The sequence below is a fragment of the Nerophis ophidion genome, linkage group LG11 (genome assembly GCF_033978795.1).
Source record: "Nerophis ophidion isolate RoL-2023_Sa linkage group LG11, RoL_Noph_v1.0, whole genome shotgun sequence".
NCBI lineage: Eukaryota > Metazoa > Chordata > Actinopteri > Syngnathiformes > Syngnathidae > Nerophis > Nerophis ophidion.
This window is the reverse complement of record NC_084621.1, coordinates 5,918,422-5,936,272: the sequence shown is the minus strand read 5'-3', so window position 1 is coordinate 5,936,272 and position 17,851 is coordinate 5,918,422.

The following is a 17,851-nucleotide window of genomic DNA, read 5'->3' as shown; positions in this document are numbered from 1 at the left end:
GTTTTGTTTGTCAGAGTCGCCTCACAGACGTCGCTGGTTCATGGCTTATGGCTCTGCATAGTGTTGTGTACTCTGCGCTTAGCACGGCTCCAAGTCATGCTGTTCCTCAGTCTGCTCTATGCTTATAAGTTTTTGGCCTGTGCCTGGCGCTTTGTTAGTTGAGATTTTTGACACACTCGTGGACTGCTGCTTCATCTACGGTGGTGCCACCTTATTTTTTAACTAATAAAATTAGATTTTTATCTGCACTATGGCTTGTCTCTGCATCCTGGGGTCATGCCAACAAAGCCAAGCTCACCCTGTGACAATCAGTAAAAGTGTAAACTAGTGGTTCCCAAACTATTGCCCGTGGAAGAAAATATATTCGAATACAATGTGCGATTCAGAATCCATGTAATTTTTATTTTTTTATTTTTTTTTATCAATCCAACAAACCAATACACAGCAATACCATAACAATGCAATCCAATTCCAAAACCGAACCTGACCCAGCAACACTCAGAACTGCAATAAACAGAGCAATTGAGAGGAGACACAAACACGACACAGAACAGACTAAAAGTAGTGAAACAAAAATGAAAATGATTAACAACAGTATCAATATTAGTTACAATTTCAGCATAGCAGTGATTAAAAATCCCTCATTGACATTATCATTAGACATTTATAAAAATGTTAAAAAAGAACAATAGTGTCACAGTGGCTTACACTTGCATGGCATCTCATAAGCTTGACAACACACTGTGTCCAATATTTTCACAAAGAGAAAATAAGTAATATTTTTGGTTCCTTTAATAGTTAAAACAAATTTACATTATTGCAATCAGTTGATAAAACTTTGTCCTTTACAATTTTAAAAGCTTTTAAAAAAATATCTACTACTCTGCTAGCATGTCAGCAGACTGGGGTAGATCCTGCTAAAATCCTATGTATTGAATGAATACAGAATCGTTTTGAATCGGAAAAATATCGTTTTTGAATCGAGAACCACGTTGAATCGAAAAAATCAATCGAATCGTGACCCCAAGAATCTATATTGAAACGAATCGTGGGACAGCTAGATTCCCCAGGTCAAGTATTTCATATATATATATATATATATATATATATATATATATATATATATATATATATATATATATATATATATATATATAAGAAATACTTGAATTTCAGTGTTCATTTATTTACACATTTACACACACATTACACTCATCTACTTATTGTTGAGTTAAGGGTTGAATTGTCCATCCTTGTTTTTCCAACCATATGCATGTACAATAGATGGCAGTATTGTCCTGTTTAAGAGTGTCTCAACATTGCTGTTTACGGCAGACGAACTGCTTTACGGTAGACGAAAACATGACTGCTGTTGTTGTGTGTTGTTGCCACACTGGGCGGACGTTAATGAAACTGCCTAACAATAAACCCACGTAAGAAACCAAGAACTCGCCCTCGATCATTCTACAGTCATAACGTCATTGGGCAGACATGCTGTGGGAAAGCGGACGTGAAAACAGGCTGTCGACACGTCACTCAGGTCTGCATGGAGCTGGAGGGGGCGTGGCCTCCAGCTCCGCCTGAATTTCGGGCGAAAATTGGTCCCGGGAGGTTTTCGGGAGAGGCACAGAATTTCGGGAGTTTCCCGGAAAATACAAGTAGAGATCAAACAATTGTACGTCGTAAAAGACAATAAGGAACTAGTTAAACTATTGTGTTGACTTTGTTAAACCACCAATAACAAAACTCCCTCTAAAACCACCACAAAATGATCATTTCGTAGATTTCATTTATGAGATGCTAGGTCCCTTCTATTTATTGAGACATTTTTTTTTTTTCCGTTCTGCCTTTTAGGGCTTTGAAGCAACATAAATTGACAGTAATAAGTATTATGCACTTAAATAGAATGTTGCCTTGCTGTTGCGTGGCTACTTTGCAGCCTCAGGAGTTTGAGCCAAGCGTCAACGCTCTTAATAATTTACCAGACAATAATTAAATTTTAAAGCAAATTTACAAGGGGACTTTGTCAGCAAAACGAAGTGCAGTAATAGTTTTGCTTCTCAATAAACTTTGCTGGTGTTTGCCTTTGTGAGGAAATATTTCAGAGGGTTTACGCTTGCATTATTTAAAGAAAAAAAAAAAAAAGCTTTCTCAATTAAACATTTAACAGTTGTTTTTTTTCTGCTTATAAGCACAACATATGCATGCTTTATTGGCATTATGCAGTCCCATTTCTCCCACGGTGAAGGTATACTGCGGAATTATGCTGGATTATGATATAGGTAGTCGAGATGCTCAATGATCTAAGATACTTACTGTAGTTTATTCATTGCATTTATTCCTTTAGTTTCTTTAGATCAGTGGTTTTAGTATATGGTACAAAAAACTCTACATTATTGCTGTTACCGATGTGTGTGCACGTTTTTTATTTTTTATTTTTTATTTTATTCTGTACATTTAAGATGCTTGTTCAGATTTTGTCACACCTATGGACCACGTTTTGTTTTGTCATGTTATGTTTTGATTTTGGACATTCAGTCACGTTTTGCACTTCCTTGTTTTGTTTGTTTCCATGCCAGCTACTTAAGTCACTCTTTTTCTGTTCATCACTCTGGGATCTTCACACTCGCACGCACCCTACCCATGCTGTTCAAACCTTCACGTCCTCGTCCACAGTTCCATGCCGTGTATGTTTTTTTGTATTCATGCCATTGTGCTAGTTTTTTTTTTTTTTGTATATTTCTTTGTATCTATTTTCGAAACGCCGTTTCCTCAGATCAGCGGTTTTATTAATATCCATGTGGTTGTCTTACAAAAAACTCTACATTTTTGCTGTTACCGATGTGTGTGCACGTTTTTTATTTTTTATTTTATTCGGTACATTTAAGCTGCTTGTTCAGATTTTGTCACACCTATGGACCATGTTTTGTTTTGTCATGTTATGTTCTGATTTTGGACATTCAGTCACGTTTTACACTTCCTTGTTTTGTTTGTTTCCATGCCAACTCTTTCCTTATCACCTGTCATGTCACGTCCCCGTTCTCAGCCTCACCTGTTTTCACTAATCATCACAGCTACTTAAGTCACTCTTTTTCTGTTCATCATTCTGGGATCTTCACACTCGCACACACCCTACCCATGCTGTTCAAACCTTCACGTCCTCGTCCACGGTTCCATGCCGTGTACGTTTTTTTGTATTCATGCCATTGTGCTAGTTTTGTTTTGTTTGTATATAGTCATGCCATTGTGCTGTTTTGTTTTTAAGTATAGTATAGATTTTTATCCGCCACAGAGCGCGTCCTTGGTTTGTCTTTTTGTAGTTTGTTTGTTTATTTAATAAATCATGTACCTGATTTCACGCCTGGCTCGTCCTGTAATCCCGCTGCGTGGAAGGAGCACACACCATCCATGTCCAAGCCTGACAGATTTCTTTGTATCTATTTTCGAAACGCCGTTTCCTCAGATCAGCGGTTTTATTAATATCCATGTGGTTGTCGTACAAAAATCTCTACATTTTTGCTGTTACCGACGTGTGTGCACGTTTTGTATTTTTTATTTCATTCTGTACATTTAAGCTGCTTGTTCAGATTTTGTCACACCTATGGGCCATGTTTTGTTTTGTCATGTTATGTTTTGATTTTGGACATTCAGTCACGTTTTGCACTTCCTTGTTTTGTTTGTTTCCATGCCAACTCATTACTTTTCACCTGTCATGTCACGTCCCTGTTCTCAGCCTCACCTGTTTTCACTAATCATCACAGCTACTTAAGTCACTCTTTTTCTGTTCATCATTCTGGGATCTTCACACTCGCACGCACCCTACCCATGTTGTTCAAACCTTCACGTCCTCGTCCACAGTTCCATGCCATGTAAGTTTTTTTGTATTCATGCCATTGTGCTAGTTTTGTTTTGTTTGTATATAGTCATGCCATTGTGCTGTTTTGTTTTTAAGTATAGTATAGATTTTTATCCGCCACAGAGCGCGTCCTTGGTTTGTCTTTTTGTAGTTTGTTTGTTTATTTAATAAATCATGTACCTGAATTCCTGCCTGGCTCGTCCTGTAATCCCGCTGCGTGGAAGGAGCACACACCATCCATGTCCAAGCCTGACAGATTTCTTTGTATATATTTTCGAAACGCCGTTTCCTCAGATCAGTGGTTTTATTAATATCCATGTGGTTGTTGTACAAAAAAACTCTACATTTTTGCTGTTACTGATGTGTGTGCACGTTTTTTATTTTAATTTTTTCTGTACATTTAAGCCGCTTGTTCGGATTTCTTTATATCTATTTTCGAAACGCCGTTTAAGCATCTTCTTATGGAATGAAAGGAACAAACATTGCACCGTAAGGTAAAATAACTAAAATGACCCAGATTTTCTAAAAAAAAAAATAAAAGGGTTGTTACGCACTAAGCTGATTTGTGGATTTCTCATTTGAAAACAAGGATTCCGGCATGTTTATAGATTATGAAGGATCATTTTCAAATGTGTCTGTGTTTTCTAAGGCGGTAATAATCCGGCATGTTCCTTTGCTGCCTTTAAGCAGTGTGATGAGTCAGATTGTATTTGATTGGTTTTGTTTATGCTTTTCTATTTTTGTCCCCCACTTGACGTGATGTTGACTTGTTTCATGTCCCACACATCTGGTCCTCAATGCATTGTCATATACGCGTCGACATTCCATTTGTTTGTTTTTTAATAGCATGAGTTTGATCCTTTGTTGTTGTTTTTAATTATATTTTATCTTATTTTAGAATTTGGCAACAAAGCCCTGGTGTGGGTTTAAAAATTGATATTACAAACACACTTCAGGGTTTGTACACTTTTTCATCAAATATTATCCATGACTTCCGCTAAACCTTTTCTATGACCAAAATAAATGATTTTACTAATTATCGAAACACTAGTAGTACGGCATTATGTACATTCTATTGTTCTATTAGGAACTAAATTGGATGCCGTGTGTCTCTTGTGACCTGGTATGACAATACAGTTCCTTGAATTTTAAATAAAATGACAAACAAAACAACACAACCCAAAACATGCATACATGTTCTCATATTTCAGATTCAACATATTTAGTCATTACTTCTGCTCCATTCCACAGCTTCCCTGTATTAATCAATTTGATGGACAAATGGTGCTTTAGACCAGTGTTTTTTGATCTTAGAGGGCCATCGAAATATTTTTTTTTCCTCAGTTGTGGTTGTAATACACGTTTCCACCACTTGTGGCAGTATTGCCAATCTCAAACAAACAGAAGAAATCCTAGAGAAGATTCTTAAGCGCAAAAAATATGTCAGAAGTGGTGACCCTGTATTTTAATTTAACTTATTGATAGTTTAATTAAGAAACATATATTCATCTAAATATATTTTTTTTTCAGTGATGTACCCCCTCTTTATTTTTTGAATATAAAGTGAAGTGAATTATATTTATATAGCGCTTTTCTCTAGTGACTCAAAGCGCTTTGCATAGTGAAACTCAATATCTAAGTTACATTTTTAAACCAGTGTGGGTGGCACTGGGAGCAGGTGGGTAAAGTGTCTTGCCCAAGGACACAACGGCAGTGACTAGGATGGCAGAAGCGGGAATCGAACCTGCAACCCTCAAGTTGCTGACACGGCCGCTCTACCAACCGAGCTATACCGCCCGGTATAGTCACGGTAAAGAGATAAAGTAGTAAAATACAGCACTATGTCATCAGTTTCTGATTTATTAAATTGTATAACACTGCAAAATATTGCTAATTTTTAGTGGTCTTTCTTGAACTATTTGGAAAAAAAAAGATACAAAAATAACTAAAAACTTGCTGAAAAATAAACAAGTGATTCAATTATTAATACATATTTCTACACATAGAAGTAATCATCAACTTAAAGTGACCTCTTTGGGGATTGCATCTGGATTCATGAACTTCATTCTAAAAATTTCTTCACAATAAAAGAATATTTTAAACATAAACAATATTTATGGAACATGTCCACAAAAAATCTAGCTGTCAACACTGAATATTGCATTGTTGCATTTCTTTTCACAGTTTATGAACTTACATTCATATTTTGTTGAAGTATTATTCTATAGATATATTTATAAAGGATTTTTGAATTGTTGCTATTTTTAGAATATTTTTTTAAAAATCTCACGTACCCCTTGGCATACCTTCAAGTACCCCTGGGGGTACGTGTACCCCCATTTGAGAACCACTGATCTAAATGGTCCCTAGTGTGTGAATGTGAGTGTGAATGTTTTCTGTCTATCTGTGCTGGCCCTGCGATAAGGTGGCGATTTGTCCAGGGTGTACGCTGTCTTCCGCCCGATTGTCGCTGAGATATGCGCCTGCGCCCCCCGCGACCCCAAAAAAGGGAATAAGCGGTAGAAAATGGATGGATATTTATTATTTATTGTAGTACTGTTAAAATGTATGTAAATGTACTTTTATCACATTCATGAGTCCCTTATTTTGCAGTATATTTAAAAGGATTCATTTTTGTAATCAGCCTGACCTAAGCTCTGATGATAATGTGTTTAATAACACATGCTTTCATATCATTTGAAAAGGTTTCTACTGTTAAACATTAAGTAGGCATAATTATTGAATTCAATTAAAATCAACAGTAAGTTTACTAAATCAGTGTTCATTATTTAGTAGAGCCCGGAACCCTCTGTAGTAGAAAAGTTGGGTCCCGAGGTCCAAATCGTTAGGAATCCCTGGTTTAGACTTTTGTCATTTTTGGTGTTTGTTGGGACGCAAGTGACAGTAAGAGTCTTTCAATGGGCATCTCAAGTCCAAAAGCACAGATATGGGTGAACTTGTTCTCACCACAGTTACATTTTGCTGCAATCTGGTTCACTTCTCCGATAACTTCAAATGACAGATTTGAATTCGAGTATTATGGTGCCCAGACTATCTCAACTTTGAGGACTTCATTTTTTGCAGACACATCCATCCAGTTGTGTTGCTGCGGAAAATGTAGAAGTGTTGTTGTCTGTCCTCACAGTTTATCCGCGCTCATAAAGTCGCCTATGGGTGTTGTGGCTACAGTTTTGTGCTTTTTCCCCCTTAAGTGGCTAACGAACGCTGTCTCGCCCATATTTGAAATTTCTGTTGTGAAAGTCTCTCTGCTGTAAAAGTTCTCCTGAGTCCGATAGATTTTCCGTGAGCCCCGTGTACAGGTTTGAGCCAGTCTTTTATTGACATGCACAAGTCTCCTTTGTATATATTGTGAGGTCTTTTCAGTCCGGCACGTCTCTGGCTCTGTGCGTGTGTTTCTCTCTCTCCAAATCCCAACCACGTGTCTTGTCCCGGCTGCTACTAATAAGGGTGACAGGTGATTAGATAACCAGTCCCAGCTGGGCAATCTACACACCCCGCTCCGCGGCAGGCGCGCAGACCACGCCTCCATCCGCATCTGTGTTTTTTTTTATGCATTACGTCCCATCCATCCATTTTCTTCCGCTTATCCGAGGCAGCCTAAGCAGAGAATCCCAGACTTACCTCTCCACAGACACTTTGTCCAGCTCCTCCCGGGGGGATCCCGAGGCGTTCCCAGGCCAGCCGGGAGACATAGTCTTCCCAACATGTCCTGGGTCTTCCCCGTGGCCTCCTGCGGGTCGGACATGCCCTAAACACCTCCCCAGGGAGGCGTTTGGGTGGCATCCTGACTAGATGCCTGTACCACCTCATCTGGCTCCTCTCCATGTGGAGGAGAAGCCACTTTACTTTGAGTTCCCCCCGGATGGCAGAGCTTCTCAGCCTATTTCCAAAGGAGAGCCCCGCCACCCGGTGGAGGAAACTCATTTCGGCCGCTTGTACCCGTGATCTTATCCTTTCAGTCATGACCCAAAGCTCATGACCATAGGTAAGGATGGGAACGTAGATCGACCGGTAGATTAAGAGCTTCACCTTCCGGCTCAGCTCCTTCTTCACCACAACGGATCGATACAACGTCCGCATTACTGAAGACGCCGCACCGATCCGCCTGTCGATCTCACGATCCACTCTTCCCTCAATCGTGAACAAGACTCCGAGTTACTTGAACTCCTCCACATGGGGCAAAATCTCCTCCCCAACTTGGAGATAGAACTCCACCCTTTCCTGGGCGAGGACCATGGACTCGGACTTGGAGGTGCTGATTCTCATCCCAGTCGTTTCACACTCGGCTGCAAACGGATCCAGGGAGAGCTGAAGATCCCGGCCAGATGAAGCCATCAGGACCACATCATCCGCAAAAAAGCAGAGACCTAATCCTGCGGCCACCAAACCGGATCCCTTCAACGCCTTGACTGCGCCTAGAAATTCTGTCCATAAAATGTATGAACAGAATCGGTGACAAAGAGTCCAACCCTCACTGGAAACGGGTCCAACTTACTACCAGTTATGCATCACGGCCTTACATATTGTGTTTTACAGCCGTCTTAGTTCACTGGCTTTGGCCAGCCACAAAAAACATTCCTTATCGAAGCTGGACTTCACTGGCTTTTTTACAGCGCCGTCACTTCGTTAGCAGAAGATCTTGTGGAGGGGGTCCGGTCCGATGACCATGGATGAAGTACTGGCTGTCCAGAGTCGAGACCCAGGATGGACCGCTCGTCAGGACCCAGGATGGACCGCTCGCCTGTATTGGTTGGGGACATCTCTACGCTGCTGATCCGCTTGAGATGGTTTCCTGTGGACGGGACTCTCGCTGCTGTCTTGGATCCGCTTGAACTGAACTCTCGCGGCTGTGTTGGAGCCACTATGGATTGAACTTTCACAGTATCATGTTAGACCCGCTCGACATCCATTGCTTTCGGTCCCCTAGAGGGGGGGGGGGGTTGCCCACATCTGAGGTCCTCTCCAAGGTTTCTCATAGTCAGCATTGTCACTGGCGTCCCACTGGATGTGAATTCTCCCTGCCCACTGGGTGTGAGTTTTCCTTGCCCTTTTGTGGGTTCTTCCGAGGATGTTGTAGTCGTAATGATTTGTGCAGTCCTTTGAGACATTTGTGATTTGGGGCTATATAAATAAACATTGATTGATTGATTGATACAGTTGGTACGTGCTTGCATACCCCATGCCAACAGATCATGATGGTCCGTAGTAATTTCCTTATGTCACATCGATTTTGTTCAGATTAATGAAACTTAAGGTCTATTTTCAATACTACTTTTCCATAACTTTTCCAGGGCCTAAAAATGTTAATCCAAAATTCAATGACTTCTCCAGTATGTTCATGACCGTATGAACCCTGCACTTAAAAGCTTGTACATGTCACAACAGTTTCTCTTCTGGAGAACTACACTTTAAACCAGCATCGAGTAACTTTTCAACCTCCATAAAAAAAAAAAAAACGTCATACCTTCTGGGAGGATACGTCGACTTACACCTCGTTGAATGACACCTCTGTCATGACCGGGGAGGGTTTATATAACTTTCACTGCACTTTGAGGAGGGTGGCAGAAACCCTTCCACACAAAAAAATAGAAATGTGCAGACTGCTTGACGTTGCAAAAATGGAAGTCGATGCGATTGCTTTCGTGCAATTACTGCTATCATAGCAGAAGCTGCAAACCAACCAAAGAAACAAAAAGTTTTGTCTGAAGAGACAGAACATGTCCGAGTTTGTTGGTGATGAACCCCAAGATGCAGAGAAGGCGTCAGTCATTTCGTAAGAAAACATGATTTAATTTCACACTAAGACAAAACCTCTCTTACTATACCACATCAATGTGGAATGCACTCCCAACAGGTATAAAAGTAAGTGCATCTCTATCCTCCTTCAAAACCGCTCTAAAACAACACCTCCAGGCAACTTCAATACTTTACTAATACCCTCCTCCATTCACATCCCATCTCCCCGGATTATAAACAACTCAAATTTACTTCTAATGTATATACTTGTTCTTATGCTATGTGAACTCACTATGTTCTCTGCTGGCTGTACATATCCTACTAAATAAGACCTACACTGTTTCAATGTCCACATTTCTCTGTTGATACAATTGTTGATGACTGAAGTACTGATATCAACCAAAGCTCCTCATCCCATCCATCCATCCATCCATTTCCTACCGCTTATTCCCTTTTGGGGTAGCGGGGGGCGCTGGCGCCTATCTCAGCTACAATACAGCTCCTCATCCCACCCCCCGGATTGTAAATAATGTAAATAATTCAATGTATATACTATGATGATTAACTTGTGTGATGACTGTATTATGTTGATAGTATATATTTGTACCATGAATTGATTAACGTGGACCCCGACTTAAACAAGTCGAAAAACTTATTCGGGTGTTATCATTTAGTGGTCAATTGTACAGAATATGTACTGAACTGTGCAATCTACTAATAAAAGTATCAATCAATCAATCAAACCGAAAAAAAAGGGTACAAATAAAAGGCTCGCACAAGGCGGATAACAAACTTGGCTAAAAACAAAAACACTTACTGTGACACGACGGAACTACGGCATGAACAAAGTGTACAGAAGTAGACAAAGCTACAAGCGACAAGATAGGTAGTGTTGACATCGACACGACACGACAGGAGCGACAATAATCCAGCCCCGACTGGAAGACAAAGCCAGGTAAAAATAAGAATTCGGGCTGATTGACACCAGGTGTGGCCAGGTGCCAATTGGCCGCAGCTGAGGGCAAACAGCGCTGACAGGAAATACTACACACACAGACGAAAAAACTAAAACACAAACAAACTGTCAAGAGCCAGCCTGACAGAACAAAGAAAAAGGGAGGCTACTCGGATTTTAAAGGACAGTCAGGGATCAACATTGGCCCGGTTTTCACTCGCTGTCGTTAACTCAAAGACAAGGAGGGATTTTCACAGATGCTGCCGTGGCTCTGTTCCTGCTGGACTAGTAAGTACCTTACCTTTCGATGCTCAAATCAAGTGAAGTGAAGTGAATTATATTTATATGGACGCTGAGATCATTATCCATGCGTTTGTTACGTCTCGCCTCGATTACTGTAACGTATTATTTTCGGGTCTCCCCATGTCTAGCATTAAAAGATTACAGTTGGTACAAAATGCGGCTGCTAGACTTTTGACAAGAACAAGAAAGTTTGATCACATTACACCTGTACTGGCTCACCTGCACTGGCTTCCTGTGCACTTAAGATGTGACTTTAAGGTTTTACTACTTACGTATAAAATACTACACGGTCTAGCTCCATCCTATCTTGCCCATTGTATTGTACCATATGTCCCGGCAAGAAATCTGCCTTCAAAGGACTCCGGCTTATTAGTGATTCCCAAAGCCCAAAAAAATCTGCAGGCTATAGAGCGTTTTCATTTCGGGCTCCAGTACTCTGGAATGCCCTCCCGGTAACAGTTCGAGATGCCACCTCAGTAGAAGCATTTAAGTCTCACCTTAAAACTCATTTGTATACTCTAGCCTTTAAATAGACTCCCTTTTTAGACCAGTTGATCTGCCGTTTCTTTTCTTTTTCTCCTATGTCCCACTCTCCCTTGTGGAGGGGGTCCGGTCCGATCCGGTGGCCATGTACTGCTTGCCTGTGTATCGGCTGGGGACATCTCTGCGCTGCTGATCCGCCTCCGCTTGGGATGGTTTCCTGCTGGCTCCGCTGTGAACGGGTCTCTCGCTGCTGTGTTGGATCCGCTTTGGACTGGACTCTCGCGACTGTGTTGGATCCATTATGGATTGAACTTTCACAGTATTATGTTAGACCCGCTCGACATCCATTGCTTTCCTCCTCTCCAAGGTTCTCATAGTCATCATTGTCACCGGCGTCCCACTGGGTGTGAGTTTTCCTTGCCCTTATGTGGGCCTACCGAGGATGTCGTAGTGGTTTGTGCAGCCCTTTGAGACACTAGTGATTTAGGGCTATATAAGTAAACATTGATTGATTGATTGATATAGCGCTTTTCTCTAATGACTCAAAGCGCTTTTACATAGTGAAACCCAATAGCTAAGTTACATTTAAACCAGTGTGGGTGGCACTGGGAGCAGGTGGGTAAGGTGTCTTGCCCAAGGACACAACGGCAGTGACTAGGATGGTGGAAGCGGGAATCGAACCTGCAACCCTTTAAGTTGCTGGCACCGAGCTGTGCTGCCCAAATCAAAATGACATTGCCAATGTCGTTAGTTATCGGAAATTTGCGTGGTAGCAATACTAAGCCGGCAGCTTGAAAGCTGACACGACCAGCCACACAACAAACTCAAAAGTACAGTATGAATAAAAAACAATGCCATGATTGTAAACTACAAACATAAAGTTCGAGTAAAATATGTAGGTTCCTACTGAATCACTGTGGCATTATCGTTTCAGTTCGTTATAGTAGTTTCTGACAATTTACAACGCTATGCGCTGGTCCTCATGGGAAACCAACCAGAACTGAAAGTTCATAAGTGGGTCTTTAAATGCAGCATGATTACGTTTGGAATATTATTTGGATTGAATACTCACAAGTAGCCATTTGTGTCTCGGATGCCTGTGGCGTCTCTTCAAGACTACTCTCGTGCTCCGTCTTCTTATGCTCTGGCAGAGGATGTGTTTATGAGTGGGGGTGAACATGTAGTTTCAGATCTGGTCTTGGTCGTCCAAATGTGTTTATTATGGCCCGCCCCTAATAAAAGAATATATGAAAAATACTACAGCTTGTATCCATCTATTTTTAACCAACCGTCTCCTTGCATCCAAGGTGTTGTAACTGACCTCAACATTTTTTGCTGATGGAAGCTGGGACATTTCCATAATAAATACAATTAATCCACCTCGTGCTGATGTCCTCTGTGGCTGGAAGGTGATGTAATAAAGTGCAGCGATCTGGGCATCCAACAAGCTATGCTTTGTATTTGGTTCGGCCATGATTGTAGTTTCTTAGTGTGAAGAGTCAATGGCGGATATTTGGGCAGAAAGTACCGAAAATAACTATGGCTGCTGTTATGTAAATTAGCCAGTTTGTTAAGGCACAACTCGTTGAAAACTCCAAAAAGCTTGCAGAAAGTCAATATTTTTAGTTTTTTTTTGGGTTGGGCAAATATTCTAGAGACCCACATATATGTATAGAAGCAATTAAAGAGTCAGTTATTCATAAGATGTTCCCTTTTAAGGTTTAATTCAGAAACAATTTTACTTTTAATGCTCAGTGAGTGAATTGAATTGAATTATATTTATATAGCGCTTTTCTCTAGTGACTCAAAGCGCTTTACATAGTGAAACCCAATATCTAAGTTACATTTAAACCAGTGTGGGTGGCACTGGGAGCAGGTGGGTAAAGTGTCTTGCCCAAGGACACAACGGCAGTGACTAGGATGGCGGAAGCGGGAATCGAACCTGCAACCCTCAAGTTGCTGGCACGGCCACTCTACCAACCGAGCTATACCGCCCCAGTGAGTTGGCCTAACACTCTAATGTAAAACAAAATCAAATCAAATCAACTTTATTTGTATTAGCTTTCACTGTTATGCTGATGACACCCAACTCTACATGCCCCTAAAGCTGACCAACACGCCGGATTGTAGTCAGCTGGAGGCGTGTCTTAATGAAATTAAACAATGGATGTCCGCTAACTTTTTGCAACTCAACGCCCAAAAAACGGAAATGCTGATTATCGGTCCTGCTAGACACCGAACTCTATTTAATAATACAACTCTAACATTTGACAACCAAACAATTAAACAAGGCGACACGGTAAAGAATCTGGGTATTATCTTTGACCCAACTCTCTCCTTTGAGGCACACATTAAAAGCGTTACTAAAACGGCCTTCTTTTATCTCCGTAATATCGCTAAAATTCGCTCCATTCTGTCCACTAAAGACGCTGAGATCATTATCCATGCGTTTGTTACGTCTCGCCTCGACTGCTGTAACGTATTATTTTCGGGTCTCCCCATGTCTAGCATTAAAAGATTACAGTTGGTACAAAATGCGGCTGCTAGACTTTTGACAAGAACAAGAAAGTTTGATCACATTACACCTGTACTGGCTCACCTGCACTGGCTTCCTGTGCACTTAAGATGTGACTTTAAGGTTTTACTACTTACGTATAAAATACTACACGGTCTAGCTCCATCCTATCTTGCCGATTGTATTGTACCATATGTCCCGGCAAGAAATCTGCGTTCAAAGGACTCCGGCTTATTAGTGATTCCCAAAGCCCAAAAAAAGTCTGCGGGCTATAGAGCGTTTTCCGTTCGGGCTCCAGTACTCTGGAATGCCCTCCCGGTAACAGTTCGAGATGCCACCTCAGTAGAAGCATTTAAGTCTCACCTTAAAACTCATTAGTAGACTCTAGCCTTTAAATAGACTCCCTTTTTAGACCAGTTGATCTGCCGTTTCTTTTCTTTTTCTTCTATGTCCCACTCTCCCTTGTGGAGGGGGTCCGGTCCGATCTGGTGGCCATGTACTGCTTGCCTGTGTATCGGCTGGGGACATCTCTGCGCTGCTGATCCGCCTCCGCTTGGGATGGTTTCCTGCTGGCTCCGCTGTGAACGGGACTCTCGCTGCTGTGTTGGATCCGCTTTGGACTGGACTCTGGCGACTGTGTTGGATCCATTATGGATTGAATTTTCACAGTATCATGTTAGACCCGCTCGACATCCATTGCTTTCCTCCTCTCCAAGGTTCTCATAGTCATTATTGTCACCGATGTCCCACTGGGTGTGAGTTTTCCTTGCCCTTATGTGGGCCTACCGAGGATGTCGTGGTGGTTTGTGCAGCCCTTTGAGACACTAGTGATTTAGGGCTATATAAGTAAACATTGATTGATTGATTTATAAAGCACATTTAAAATTTACCACAGGGGTAGCCAACGTGCTGTACAATGGGCAGGTTAAAAGATAATACGAAGACCGAGCAAACAACACAACACAAACAGAACATGATAAAAAATAAATAAATAAAACATAAAAACAGGTTCACAGCAGGTGTGTAATGGGGCGCCATTGCAGGATGGATATCACTTTGTGTTAAAAGCCAAGGAACCAAAGTTGGTTTTTAAGAGAGATTTAAAAACAGGAAGAGAGGAGGCTTGTCTAACACTCAGAGGTAGGTCCTTCCAGAGCCTGGGAGCAGCAGCGGCAAAAGCTCTGTCACCTCTAAGCTTCAGCCTTGTGTCAGGGACCGTCAGTAGCAGCTGATCGGCTGATCTTAGGGATCGAGTGGGGCAGTACGGCTGAAGGAGGTCGGAGAGATATGTTGGAGCGAGGTTGTTAAGACATTTAAAAGCAAATAGAAGGAGTTTAAAATTGATTCGATTACGCACAGGGAGCCAGTGAAGAGACACTAATATAGGGGTGATGTGCTCACGTCTGCGGGTCCGTGTTAGCAGACGAGCAACAGAGTTCTGCACGAGCTTTAGGCGGGCGAGGGAGGCCTGGCTAATGCCGACATACAGGGCCTTGCAGTAGTCTAAACGACTCGAGATAAAGGTGTGAATTAATTTCTCAAGGTCATGTCCTGACAGAAGCGGTTTCACTTTCGCTATTTGGCATAAGTGATAAAAGCTTTTTTGAACGACGCTGCTGATTTGTTTTTCGAATTTAAAATCTGAGTCGAACTTTACCCCCAGGTTTGTGACACAGTCGCTGAGATACGGGGTCAGAGTGCCGAGGTCATAGTTGGGGGAGGGAGAGCGACTTGGACCGAACAACATAACTTCTGTTTTGTCTTCATTTAGACTCAAAAAGTTAGCTGAAAGCCAGGCTTTGATGTCGTGTAGGCAGTCAATGAGACGTTGAACTGTGTTATTTTGTGCCTCGGGAAAATAGATCTGGCAATCATCGGCATAAAAATGAAATGCAATACCATACTTCCTAAAAATAGAACCAAGGGGGAGAAGGTAAAGCGCAAATAAGATTGGGGCAAGGATTGAGCCCTGGGGGACTCCGTGTGGTCGAGGAGCTGTGGAAGACATAAAACTGTCTATTTTTACACAAAAACTCCTAACGGCTAGGTACGACCGGAACCAGTTGAGGGCGGCGCCCTTAATACCCGCACAGTTCTCAAGACGAGTGATTAAGGTGGCGTGGTTGACGGTGTCGAACGCAGCAGACAGATCTAAAAGCACCAGGATGGCATATCTACCAGAATCAGTTGACTATTAAGTGCACTTTAAAAAAATGTGTGTCTTGAAACTGAACTTTGCGCCTTTAACGCGGCGCGCTTAATATAAAGATTAAGTTTGGTTGAGCTTACCCACCTCAATGCTGTTTTATTTGGTACACGGTGCAATAATAAGTGTGATCAGTAAATGGCAGTCAAACATAAGATATAAGTGTAGTTTGCACTATAATGTCAATATGACTCAAGTAAAAAACACAAACATTTTATATGTTCCATAGAAAAATATAGAACATTACACACGGCGCTCAAAAATCTATCAACATTTTTTAGTACGACTTTGGTAAGCCATGAAGCCGCACCGCTTGATGTGCTTCAACATAGGAGTATTATTATAGTGTGTGTATAAGGTAAGACATATTATCTGGCGTTTGGTTTTGCAATATTATGCAAAAGCAATTTGTCTTACCTTCTGGAACCTACTGATCTGTATTTGGGATCTGCATGAATCCTGAAAAATTGCGCTCTTCCACCTTTGTAGTCCGTGGCGACCCCGTAGCCGATAAACTTCTTTTTTTCTATCTTTTTGTTATGGGACATTTATTCTCCGCTGTTGACATTTCTAATATAAAGTACTGTAAAGTTCTTACTTATATCTGTCAGTAAACTCGCCATAAAACGGGAACATTATCACAATCTCAAAAGGGTTAAAAACAATAAAAATCAGTTCCCAGTGGCTTGTTGTATTTTTTGAAGTTTTTTCCAAAATTTTACTGGTCCTGGAATATCCCTAAAAAAAGCTATAAAGTGCCTTTTTTTTTGCTCTCTGCGAAGACACGGTTCATTTTTCTGTGATGTCATACAGTGCTGCCAATACAAACAAACAATGGCGAATACCACAGCAAGATATAGCGACATTAGCTCGGATTCAGACTCGGATTTCAGCGGCTTAAGCGATTCAACAGATTACGCATGTATTGAAACGGATGGTTGGAGTATGAAAGTATTGAAGAAGAAGCTGAAGCTATTGAGCGAATAGCTATTGACGCTATTCATAGCCATAGCATGGCCGAATAGCTGCGTTAGCATCGCCGGTAAAATGTGCGGACCAAACGATCAGGACTTTGGCATCTTGTGACACTGGAGCAACTTAAATCCTTCGATTGGTAAGTGTTTGTTTCGCATTAAATGTGGGTGGAAGGAAACGTGATATAGTTGCAAATGCATCTGCAGGTTATCCATACATCTCTGTGCCATGTCTGCTTTAGCACCGCAGGTAAATAGCATGTTAGCATCGATTAGCGTAGCATGTTAGCATCGATTAGCTGGCAGTCACTCCGCGACCAAATATGTCTGATTAGCACATAAGTCAACACCAACAAAACTCACCTTTGTGATTTAGTTGACTTTATCGTTGCAAATACATCTGCAGGTTATCTTTACATCTGTGCCATGTCTGCTTTAGCACGGCCGGTAAAATGTGCAGACACTCCGGCACATTCAATGGGGGTCTGGCGGCAGACACTTTCGCATCTTCGGGCCAGTGGTGCAACTTGAATCCCTCCCTGTTAGTGTTGTTACACCCTCCGACAACACACCGACGAGGCATGATGTCTCCAAGGTTCCAAAAAATTTTCGACAAAACAGAAAATAACAGAGCTGAGACCCGGTGTTTGTAATGTGTTGAAAATTAAAACGGCGGCTGTATTACCTCGGTGATGTCACATTCTGACGTCATCACCTCCAGAGCGATAAACAGAAAGGCGTTTAGTTCGCCAAAATTCACCCATTTAGAGTTCGGAAATCGGTTAAAAATTTTCTTTTTTCT